Genomic DNA, 13178 nt, shown 5'->3' on the forward strand with positions numbered 1-13178 from the left:
ATAACATTTAATTACAATAAAGATAAATAATATTTGTATTAACATTAAATATTAAATATTATCTTATTTATCTTAATACTTAAAATTTTTATTACCAGAATTTAAAAATTAAAATCATAATTATGAATTAAATCTAAATTTTATTTAAAATTTTAAATTATGAATTAAATTTAAAATCAAATTTTAAATTAGATTTAAGTTAACTATATATAAATTTATTAATTTATAAAAAAATACAAAAAATCTATAAATATCCACAACTATGATATAAAATTATTTTAAATAATAGTATTTTAATTTTTTTACTATAATTTTAAATTTAGTTGACTATTGTATACATATAATTTATTCATTTATTCAAATACATTGTTAGTGCAAATGAAAATAATTCTATAATTAATTTGGTTGGATTGCATATGTTAAGAAATTTTTGTATATTTTTAATATTTTTATTTTTTTAAATAGTATGATTTAATATATTTATCGTATTACATTAAATATCAATAAAATTACATTAATATTTATACGATACAATTTCATAAATTATATTAAAATATAAAATCAAGCTAGCTATGCTTCACTCGAGTATACAAACTAGCATAATTTATTACGAAGTTCTTAAATTTATAATGTATTCATACAATAAAATTTTCATATATTACAACGGATGAAAGAAAGCTTTTGTGGATAGGAAAATTGTAACATAAACCCCTCCATATTTTTTACATATAAATTTGTATTTTTTAAGTTATATTTTCATAATAAGTCCCTTCAATTTTCTTATATTCAATAATTCAATATATAATTTTATATAAACCACTGTAAAATTTTAAATTGTTTAAAAAAAATGTTTTTAAGTTTATCACTATTTTTAAAAATTGAATACACTACTAAGACTAAAATAGATTTTTAAAAATATAAATAATATTATAATAAATTGTTCAATGGTCACAATATCTAAATTTAATTAATAATCTAATAATTAAAACTAAATTACAGACTTTATATAAAAATATACTTTTCACACAATATACTATTATAATATTTATAAAATTAATTCCAAAATATTATTTATTTAAATTTAGTCTAATACCATTTGTCATGATTTTTTAAAATTAAACTTATATATTATTATATTTTAATTTCGTAATCATGTTAATGAGACATTTTGGATTTTATGAAAAACTTTAAGAAATAATTACATGTAATTCAACTAATACTACAATCAACACATGCATTGAACAAGTAAAGAAAACTAGTTATGTGGATGAATAAAAATATTTTATATTTTATATTTATAAAATTATTTCTACGAGTGGTAAGAGATTTTTATTTTAACTTGTTGATCTCATGTTCCATTTTTAAATAATATTTTTAAATTATTTTATTTAAAATATGAAATAAAAAAATACTCCTATAATAATATTAATTTTTACTTTGAAACACAAAAAAAAATATTTAAAACATATCTTCTTTATTACTTTACCTTCGAATTGTTCAAGATCAATAATGGATGTAAAATTCAATAAAACAAAAATAAAATAGCAAACTTCAAGGTTAAACTAAAATACAATGATAAATTTGGTTTATTTTCAAAACCACAATCATAGATATCAAAATAGAATATAACAACAAATTTAAAAGTAAAAAATATTTTAGAGATTCATTGTATTAAAAGATAGATTGTATTTTATTTTTTTTAATTTAAAAAATGATAAAATTAATCCATTTAAGTTAGATTAAATAAGAAGTTGATATTTATTTTAAATGCTTCATCCATTTTTAGTATTAAAAAATGTTTTTATATATGAATAAATGTATATGTGACGCATTATTTATCATTGTCTAGTAATTCTATCAACTATAAGTATAATTTGATAAATTTTTTATAAAAAAATTATTTTTTAATTTTAATATGCAAAAATTTATCTACCTGTATTTTAAGTAAAATAAACAAAATATAATATAATTCTATGTACAAAAGCATTTACGACACTTTTATGAAAGTTCCAATCATGTTTGCCATTAAAAATTTTGGAACCGACGTTTGAGTCCCGCGATGCGCCTCTAGAAGAGTGGCGAGTGGCACTAAAGTGACGAGGGAAGTGGTACTTTTCCAAAAAGGACAACTGCCTCATTATCTTATTTTTGAGTCATATGGACCACCGATAAACATCACGTGGAAATGCAACAAAATTTTAATATATCATAATTTATTCATTTTACTATTTTAAGATTTTTTTGTTCGATTTTATTTTAAAGACTGTTTTAAGACTTAAAAAGGAAGTCAATTGACTAGCATTTATTATATTCTACGGGTGCGATTTTTCCAAGATCAGTAACTTTGCAAAGTTGAATTTGAATTTATCAACTTGTGGAAACTTTTCCTTTAGAAATAAATTTGGAGATATGTAGTAAGCTTGGAAAGTAAATGAATTACTTTGTTCTGTTTTATTAGTATAATTCAATCTCCTGAAATTAAATTACTTAAGTTTTAAATTAAATAATCAAATTTAAAAATAGATCCATCAATTTTAGTTTGATTTTAACCTAAAAATTTAATAAATTAAATTGAGAATTACTTGAATTTGAAATGAGAGGTATCGATAACTTGTATAATAAATGATAATAATATAAAATTATTTAAATTTGTGATGATTTAATTTTTTTAAAAATTTAAACCTCAAATTTAAATTGTTCAAACTCAAAATGACCTAATCTCGAAATAATTTTTACTCTAAATTTATTCAATATTTTTTATAACATATATCATGTATTAATTAACTACTAAATATTAATCACTAATTATGATTTGTTGCTATAGGCAATTTTATGTGGGAGAATAACTGGTGATTACGAATGTGTCTTGAATTTGCTGTACAAATTAAAGTTAAAACTGTTGGTTAAATTTTAGGCAATTTGGTGAGACTTTATTTGCAAACAAGGAAAAGACTGAATCTTTCCAATTCATGGGGTGACATCAAATAATATTCCTCAACAGTTAATTTCCTCCAACCGAGCATCTTCCTTTTTTTTCCAAAGAAACAGAAAGGATAAAGAACAAAAGAAAAAATCCCAGAATAGGTAAAATTAGGATGTTTGGATTTATAATTTATTTGGCAACTTGTCAAGCCACGATTCATGTCTTCCCAATTAAGCATTAAAGATTCAAATTAGTTGTCCAATTAAAGTAACTTACTTGATATGTCTAGCCCACCACCTTAGAAAATTATTTTAAAAAGGAAAATATATAATGTAGGGGGGAAAACACACCTAACAAGAATGGTAGTGGGATTGGCACAGATCCAATTTAGTGTTAAGTCAAATCAAAGCCATGATCATGAAAATAGAATATGATCAATATAGAGATTAGGTTTAGTAGAAAATTTATTTTTCTTTTACTTTTTTATATCCTTTTTGAAAGAGGTGTATATCTTGATAAATAAATAAATATTGTGCTAGTATAATTATGCTATTTAAAAAAAAAGAAATTATGACATACTTTTTCTTTTCGAAAAAGAAATAGAAGATCTATCTCCTAAATATAAGAATTGGGTTTTCTTTATTATAGAATTTATTTTTAAAAGCATAATCTAATCCAAATTCAATTATAAATACAATGCAATTGCATTTTTAAAGAGAAATAATATTAAAAACGATACTTTTAATTATGAAAATGATCCAAGTCTAAATTTATGTATGAAAATAATATGTTTTTTACAGTGTCTATCGGTGCTGTTTGACACATTGGTGGTATATCGCCCCCAATGATGATTCAATCATTAGTTTTTAAAAAAAAAATTAAGTATCGTCACTGTGTCAACCAACACTAATCTTTATTTTTCAACATACTCACTAAAAATATAGGTATTGAGGGTGAAAAAAAGAATAAATATATTTTAATATGTTATAAATTTTTAGTGGACCCTAAACTCTTCATTAAGTCCTTTAGCCTAATCTAGGATTAGATGGGTGGCTGAGTGCTTCCCTTTAAGCGCCACATTATTTCTCTCGTTCCACAAGTTCCACACAAGAACCATAAAATCCAAAAAAGTACTTTAATCCATTAGCCGCAAAACTCGCTCTAGCCAATCAATTCCGCAAGCCACATCACCATTATACTGGAAAAAGCTAAGGTATTATATGAGATAGACAATTCTGAAGAGTATGTAAAATTGACTCCACCAAAGTACCACATTGCACATAACTAGGGTTAGTCCCTTGCCTTACCGACCCATACTTTATTGCCATAGACAACAACTCATGTCCCACTCTTCATATAAACACCTTTACCTTAGGTAACATTTTAAACTTCCAAATAGCATTCCAAAAAATGTTATATGGCCCAATTCCAAACATGCCGAAGAAGTAATCATGAGTAACCAAGCTTGGTCATATAACAATCCTGTTGAGAACGACCTCAAACTATCACATTGTGCAATTCATTATGCACAATTGAAATTGAGCAAATCGTGCATGTTACCTCTCTCCTACAGAGGCCCCTCATCCTCCACGCATCCCATCCATTCTAATATTGTCAAAACAACCCATCAAACGTGGCATGCTTGACACCAATTTATCATAACCTTCATACCCAACCGTCCTTTCAAACTCGAATTGCATTACCTCTCCCAACTTAAAAAAAAAAACATCCCCTAATTTCCTTGAAGTCGCAAGCATACTAAACTAAGTATGAAAAGGTTTCCCTACTTGTTTCAATTTAAAAATATTACCATCTGAAAAATATTTTGTGCTAAAAAATTGAAAATAAAGAATATCATTATGATGAATTTAAGCATAACAAAATTGAATTTTTGCAAATCCCGAAATCCTAAACCTCTCATTCCAATCTGAGGGTTATAAACTATCTTATAACCAAAAAATAGTTTATAACCCACTTAAATAATAAAAAAACATTAAATTTATATTTCCAATTTTATATTTACAGTACAAATAGACCAGTTATTTCACTTGATAAGATATGAAAAAACATTAAATTTATATTTCCAACAAAAAAACCAAAGAAAAAAATATTTGCCATGATTGCGTTAACCATTTTTTATATTTTAGCTACGTAGGAATTCGCATTTCAAAAGTTTTGAAAGGATATCCTCGTCATTTCAGTCAAAGATTAGGTACATACCTGGCAAGGAAGGTGACGGCAGGTACAAATTGAGTCATTAAATTGATCGAATTTGGTGCGCGTCACCACGTGTCGACAAATGTGGGGAATTGGAAAGCATTTTCCCTTTCTTTTTCTTCTTTTTTTTATCAGATTTTAAGGTTTCCTAATTTGGAAAACTGGACACCGACACACCGTGCAATGAAAAGAACAAAGAAACAACGAGTTCCAGGTTCCAAGGCGAAAATATCCATAAACCTTTTATCTTTGCCAACGAAGAATCCTGAAATATGCTCTTCATTCCCCTTATTTTATTTAGATTTTTTAAGGTTAAATAATTAATTTATATGAGAACAGGCAAACACCTGAATTATCTCTTTTTGATCTGTTTGATTTCAGATAAAAGCAAGTTCCCAGGTTTTAGAACTGCCAACCCATTAGCTCATCTGAAACCCACCAAAATCTTCAACTTGTATTAAACTAAAGTATTTAATTTATCAATTTTTCATCACAAAAGTTGCACCTGCACCTCACCATCTTCGAATTCTTCCATTAATAAGAAAATCCTTATTTTGCGTGGGAATGTGTAAAAACTTGTAGTTCCTTGCTTTTGCTTTTAGGTAAACAAGAATGGATATCATATATGTTTAATTATAGTACTACATATATTTGTTTTACAAACAAGTTCTAGTATTAGGAATAGAAGGTGTTACCCACACTGAAATTTAAATTCAAATATATTAGAAGGCATATCTTAAAGCTTGTTAAAAAAAAACAGAAGAAAAGAAAAATATAGTAATACATGATCATGTTGGCATGACATCTTGATCATTTTTCATTTAATTATTGCGTAAAATATTGAGTTTTTGTTTTTTGGTAGGGTTACCAATAGATAATTTCTTGTTTCTATTTTAAAGTTATTATTAAACCATGTGAAAAGAACTGAAAAACGGGCTCAAAGAGAAATGTGCTTATTTATTAGAAATAAAGAGGAGGGAAGAGCTGATGATGGGTTTAAGGTGATGAGGAAGTACTGCTATCACATAGATGCTCCTCAATATGCACATGAACTTTTTTTTTTTCATTTGTTTTGGTTATCAATTTATTTTCGATGACTATGATTCAAAATGTAATGATTATGAATCCAACTGTTTGTTTAATAATATAATCAAATTTGCGTATTACGATAAAATTATTGGTGACATGTCATAATCAATCATCAGTTTAATATTTAAATAGTCATCTGCTATTTTTTAATAATATGGTTAAAAATAACTTAAATTTAGTGAGGATTTAATCCCCTTTTCATTTTTTTTTGTAAACGTATTCTCTTACGTCAATCCATGGTGTGTATTCAAGATTTCACTCTTAATTTTTCTTCCTTTAAAATGTAATTAAGTTATTATATATTATATCAAGCTATTAGACATTAGTGCACACATTGCTTATTTGTAATAATCTTTACAGTCAAAGAATATTTAAATAATGTACCATGAAAATAATATTATTGGTAAAGGAGACATATATAACACTTTAGCATATTAAGAAAGAAAGAAAAAAAAAACTTCAATGTATTAGCTAACATGAAAATTGATAAAATAAAATATACTATAAGTTGTTTTACTTGTTGTAAATTTAGAATTTAGTTTTTTTTTTAAGAATTTAGTTCTTATTCTTTTTAAATTTTTAAATTTTGATTAAATTATTTTTCTTTTAAATGGTTAATATCACCTTAATGTTCTTCTTTCAAATGTGATGGTATGATATTTTAAAATTAAATAAATACTCAATGTAACAAAAAAAAGTTACAATAACAAAAAAAATAGTAATAACAATTGATCTTGTATTTTCAAATTTAAAAAATAGAAAAGTTAAATCCTTAAAATAAAAATAAAAACTAAATTCCAACTGAATTTGCTTACTTCATGAAATAAACTTAGTTAAGAAATTTAAAAAAAAAACCAAACCATAAAGTAAAAATTATAAATTTATAAGAATGTAATAGTAATTTGATTTTTAAAAAACAAATTTATATAAAATCGTTTTCTGCTCTTATTTTCAACTGTTTCTAATTTCACTCGCCAGTATTCCTTATATTTTCTCTATTAATTATTTTTATTATATATAGTTTCTCTATTTAAGTTGCTATTATGATGATGATGTTGTGAATATCCATGGGAGATCCATCAGTTGCAGGCAATTAGTCAACAGTTTCAATTTCCTGTGCCGCGAAAGGTAATGCAAGTTGAGTTGGATCGCAAATTTTGCGGGTTTTAAATCAATAAATAATGATAAATCCAGGGTAGCAGGTTATATATTAATTATATACATATAGCTACTTAATTAAAATATCTTATTATCTATATCCACTTTTGGAACATGCTGATTGCATGTTACATTATAATATTGATATACATTTTGATGCTTCCTTTATATTTAATTTAAATAATTAGATTTAAGATAAATAAATCATTTAATATATTCATAGCTATTCTCGAACAAATTTAAATAAGTAAGAAATAATCATTTTCAAATAAAAATATAATACGTATTTAACATTTTAAAATTCGAACAGGACATCTCTAATTCTTTGCTGCTACTTTTTCATCAAAAAAAAATACCTTTGTTTTCAGTAATCACGTTACACCTTTTGTTATTCCTTAAATAGTTGTCATCCATGTCATAATTTTAATCAATTCAGATCCTAACCTGCATGTTAAGAATTTAAAAAAAAAATTATAATTTATATAGTTATAACACTTATTTTTGTTAAAAAAAAGTCTGCACCAAATAATATATTTTAAATTTCCTTCGACATATTATATTCCAAGCAAAAGCTGAAGCGAATCGTGATTTTCGGGTAAAAGTAATTTAAAAGTATAAGGACCAAAATGCACTAACGTTATAGTATAGGGACTTGAACAACATTTTTACCGATTTGTTGATGATTAAACGTGAAATAGAAAGATAATAAAGTAGTGTCGGCGTTAATGGCTTTAACATAGATCATCTTGGCGTCGGCTCAATAAGTTAAAACAGAACGACAAAATAAATTTATTTCTTTTGAAGAGTTTCAAGACATATTAGTAAGGTAATTGTTACAATATCTTTATGATATTTTACGAGTATATCAAAAGAATTAAAATTGAAGTTCCCATGGATCGAACGAACCAATATTATGTGGATATTATATATTATAAATATGAATGATAATGTCTTCCACTAAGCTTGTAAGTTGTGCAGAAATTAAATACAGTCCTAGGATTCTTTTTCAAATATGGATAAGTTTAAATATAAATGGAACCAAAATCTGATCAGATCATGGGAGTCGCCAAATACACGTGAAGATCATGACACCAACATCAGCAATATGTTGGCCAGTTCGATCGAGGGGTTTAAGGAGTTTTCAGAGACTTTCAGTCCAATGGCAGAATTAGGGATAATTAAAACCAGAACCACAACCCACAAGCATATAAGGAAAGTACATAATTTGAAGGGCCAACTAATTTATCATTTCGCTTATTTTAGGAACAAGTGGTGTTTTTCTTTTTATATGTACAACTTGTTAGAACTTGATTGCTCCATTTCTTCTTTTCTTTTATTTTTTTCCCAACTTTTCGTTGAGAAATTCATGCATTTTCGTTTGTTGATACTTTTTTTAAAGAGATAAATTATTTCATATTTTTATATTTTTTTAAATAAAATAATTATAAATTATAAATTTAAGGATCAAATATGTGTTCAATGTATTAAAATACTAATTTATTATCATTTCACTTATATTTATTATTGAATAAATTTAAAAAACAATATTTTAACATAAATTATTATTTTTCAACTATATTGTGAGTATGTAAAAAAAAATTATTATTTATAACAATAATAATGTGTATTGTACAAATTAATGCAATTATTCATTACTTTATGCATAATTTTCAATTTATGGGTTAAAATATTTATAACAATCTTAACGAAGTTTAAAATTAATTAAGTGATGTTCCTATAAGCATTTATTAAGGAATAGTCATTAAGGATCTGCTAATAAGTGCGTAGCTTTTTTAAATTTAGTAAAATTTTAAATCCTAGCGACATAAGGTGACATACTCATTATGTACATCCAAATATATATATTTTTTAATTATGACATTGATTTTTCTTAAATTAAGAAAAAACAATATACTAAATATAAAAACACTCTCTTTAAACTATAAATAAATACATCGAAAATAACTTATATTATGATGGTTTTAAAAAGTGTAGCTTTTGTAAGAAAAAAATGTAGGTTTTATATTTAATTTTTTCTCAATAAGTGCAGCTTTTTTATGTCAATAAAATAATTTTGTGCCATACCATTTAAAGGCATATAGTTGTTATTATAATTCATCTACATCCAATAAACTTTCTAACTCATTTGGTTATAATAATTTCATTTTAAAATAAAATTAATTATAAAAAAGTTGAAATTTATCCAACACTTATTGCAAAAAAATAAAAAAATAAAAATCATAAGCTCCAATGCTTTACTAATGACAATTGTAAAGAATATTTTGAAATAGAAAAAAAACAACTAAAGCACTTTATTAATATAAAAACAAAAAAGATTTCAATTTTTTCAGAATTATTTAAATACTTTTAATTTTAAAATAAATTATTAGAATTAAAATTTAGTTAAGGATTCCATTGAATGTGGATGTCATTTGCCTCTATAACATCAACTCAATAATAAAATTATCAAAAAGTCAAAAAAAAATTGCGTAAAATTATCAAAAAGTCAAATTTTAATTATAATACATTTATTAAATAAAATATATCACTTACTCTTAAAAAAATATTTGAAATATTTGTTTTCTTTTATCTCCATTTACAAATAACTACCATAAAAAAACTATCGTGTCGTTTACTCTTTAAAAACATTAACTACTAATTTTTTTTCCTTTATCTATAATAATAAATAACTATCAACGAAAATACGCAATCACTTAAAAATATTTTTAATTATAATTTATTTATTTTAATAAATACTATTTTTTTGAAAAATTATGTCTTTAAAAGGGATTTTGAAAAAGATTATTGTTAATATGAAGTGGTTTTATTTTATTAATATCTAATAATCATATTTTTTAATGATTATCGTGATACAATTACTTCATTCATTAAAACAGTTTCTTTTGTGGATATCAATTTAATCAGTACAAATATTTGTGAGTAATATATTTTATCCTCAAACCACCTTATCCTCTAGGGTTTGAAGACTGTCTGTAAGCTCACACTTCGATTGGACGAAGCCACGTGAACCATGTTAGGGTAATTAATCCAATAAAATTTTATGCTACTTTGAGAATGCACCAATGGGAATCCTTTGACAATTGCTTTATTACAACTAAATATGAAGGAGAAGTGTCAAATCCAAATCAAATGATGTTTGTGCATGGACCAATGACAGGTTAGGTTTATTCACATTATGATTTGGATTTTATTACTTTAATCAAACTCATAATTGAGGAGTTGTTTTTTTAAATACTGGTTACCTACACAAACGCGGTGATAACTACATATTTTATTCACACACAAAAAATTCAAATTCTTAAACGAAATTATGAAGTATGAGGATTTGTCATTGAAGATGAGAAGGTAAAATATATACAATAAAGTTATGAAAGACAAATTATAAGTATAATGTGAATTTATGATACTACACCCTAAATTCTTTAAGTCTTTAAGAAATTTTTAGGAGATTCAAAAATAAATAAGTTACTTATGTAACTTTACTAATATCTTACTTTTATATAAATTTATTTTATTTATATTTTTTCAAATTAAATTAATATTTAATTAATTCGTATATCCACTCAATTATGTTATTTACTTATTCCCTACCAATCATTTTATTTATTTATAATATAAATACTAAATATTATGAAACACAAACATAAAAGTTAAAAAAGATATATTGCGAATAATATTTATGGAATCAAAATAAGTATAATTATTACATTACAATTACTTAATAATATATTAAATATGTAGCATCATGTAAAATAACATTAAATGCGTAGTCTTATATATGCTTAGACCTGATCATGGGTCGAGCTACTAGCCCGGCCCGAAGGCCTGTCCTAAATGTGAGAGGGTTTGGGCATATATGCTCAAAAAATTAGCTTGGACAGAAAAATAAGACTCGTTTAAAAAACATGTCAGGCTTCGAGTAAAGAATTTTTGGCCCAGGCCCGGCCCGGATCGAATTCGCTAAAAGACAAAAAAATCTATTTTTTAATATTATTTTTTTGTTGTTTTCTCCCTATTTTGCTACCATTTTACTATTATGTTGCTACTATTTTGTTGTTATTGTTTAGATATTGTATAAAACTTTTATTTTATTGTTAATTTTTTTTATTTTAAAGGCATTTGCTTATTAAGTTGCATTTATCTTAGTGTTATTTAAGTCTAAATATTTTTTAAAATTTATTTTCAATTTGTTGGAAAATATTTATTTTGATGTTTTTAGTATTTTTGACGTATTATACATATTTAAATATTATATAAAAAATTAATATGGGCGGGTTAAGTCGGGCCCGGATTTTATCATTTTTATCTGGGTCGGGCTTAGGCAAAATTTTAGGCCTATTTTTTGGGTCGGGCCAGGCCCAAATATAGTAAATGGGCCTAAAATTTTAGTTGAGCCTAGCTCGAACCCAGCCCGGCCTGGCTCATGAGCACCTCTACACATGCTCCACCAAAAGTATCTCTGCAAGTATACCCTGTCAGTGGTTTGTCTTGCTAAGGGAGTTACTTCGTTTCGCGCATGCTTTACCTAAAACTAAGGGTACCCGGCTTAACTACCATGAAAACCCAACCATACTAAAAATTACAATTATCAGTTGTGAACAACACGTATATGGTAACTTAACCACATCATATCATATTATCAATCTAACAAAGAATTACCAAATGATAAGCTCGTTTATAAAAAGAAGACACATTGCATAAAGAAGTCAACACAATATATAAACCTCGGTAAGAGGAACTTTTTCTAATTTTTCTTCCTCCTCTTCTAATATCTCCCACTCTCTCCCTTGAGAACTCTCAACCTACTACAGTCGTTTCCTCCTCCCTTTATGAGTTTTCCACAGTTAGGGTGGATTGCCTCTGACCTCTTTGCCACATTCTTGTACCAATAATCAGTGCGATGAACATAGATAGACATGGCTCACTCTAGCTCAAAAACATCTTTGCAAATACATACAAACAAGAATAAAACTCTTAAGCCCAGAAAAAAGCCCCAAAAACCCAAGGTTGAGTAGTTTAATGCATGCCAACAATTCCTCCAATAATAGCCACAACCAAGTCGTTACTTAGTGGATGCATCAACATGACATAAATACATGAGTTTCATAGATGTTTTTTGGAGTTACCACCAGATAATTATAGTAGATGAAGACCAATATAAGGTTATTTTGTTTTATGAAGAAAGACAACTCATTTTGTTATGAGGTCATGCCTTTTATACTAAAAAAAGTTGGTACAACTTATAACATTTAATCAACAAAAAATTCAACCATTGAATAGAGCATAGTGTCAAAATCTATGTCGATGATATGTTGATGTAAAGTGCATCCATGGAATAACATGTAAAGGAACAAGAAATGTTTGCTATTTTGAGAGCCTACAACACGAGATGAATCCCACTATAAGTGCACTTATGGCATGAGAGCTAGAAAGTTCATTTGATTCATGAAATGCATTAGGGGGAGGCAAACCCTAAGAAATTCTAGTCCATTCTAAGTCTCACATCTTTCAAAAATACAAAAGAGGTTCAATAACTTTCCTGCAATATCATAACGATGAACAAATTTGTGTAAAAAAAGTAGAAAAATGCCTACCTGTTAGCTCGATAATTTAACTCAAAATCACCAAGAAGGGATGAATTGGCCTCTTAAAGATTTTGGTTGCGAAGAAAATGATAGAGACAATAAACACTTCTATTTATAGTGGTTCGACCCTAATTGCCTACTCAACCACCTTAGCTTTTCACAACTAAAACTTTTTCCAAATTCAC

The sequence above is a fragment of the Gossypium hirsutum genome, chromosome A05, assembly GCF_007990345.1.
Source record: "Gossypium hirsutum isolate 1008001.06 chromosome A05, Gossypium_hirsutum_v2.1, whole genome shotgun sequence".
NCBI classification, from domain to species: Eukaryota; Viridiplantae; Streptophyta; class Magnoliopsida; order Malvales; family Malvaceae; genus Gossypium; species Gossypium hirsutum.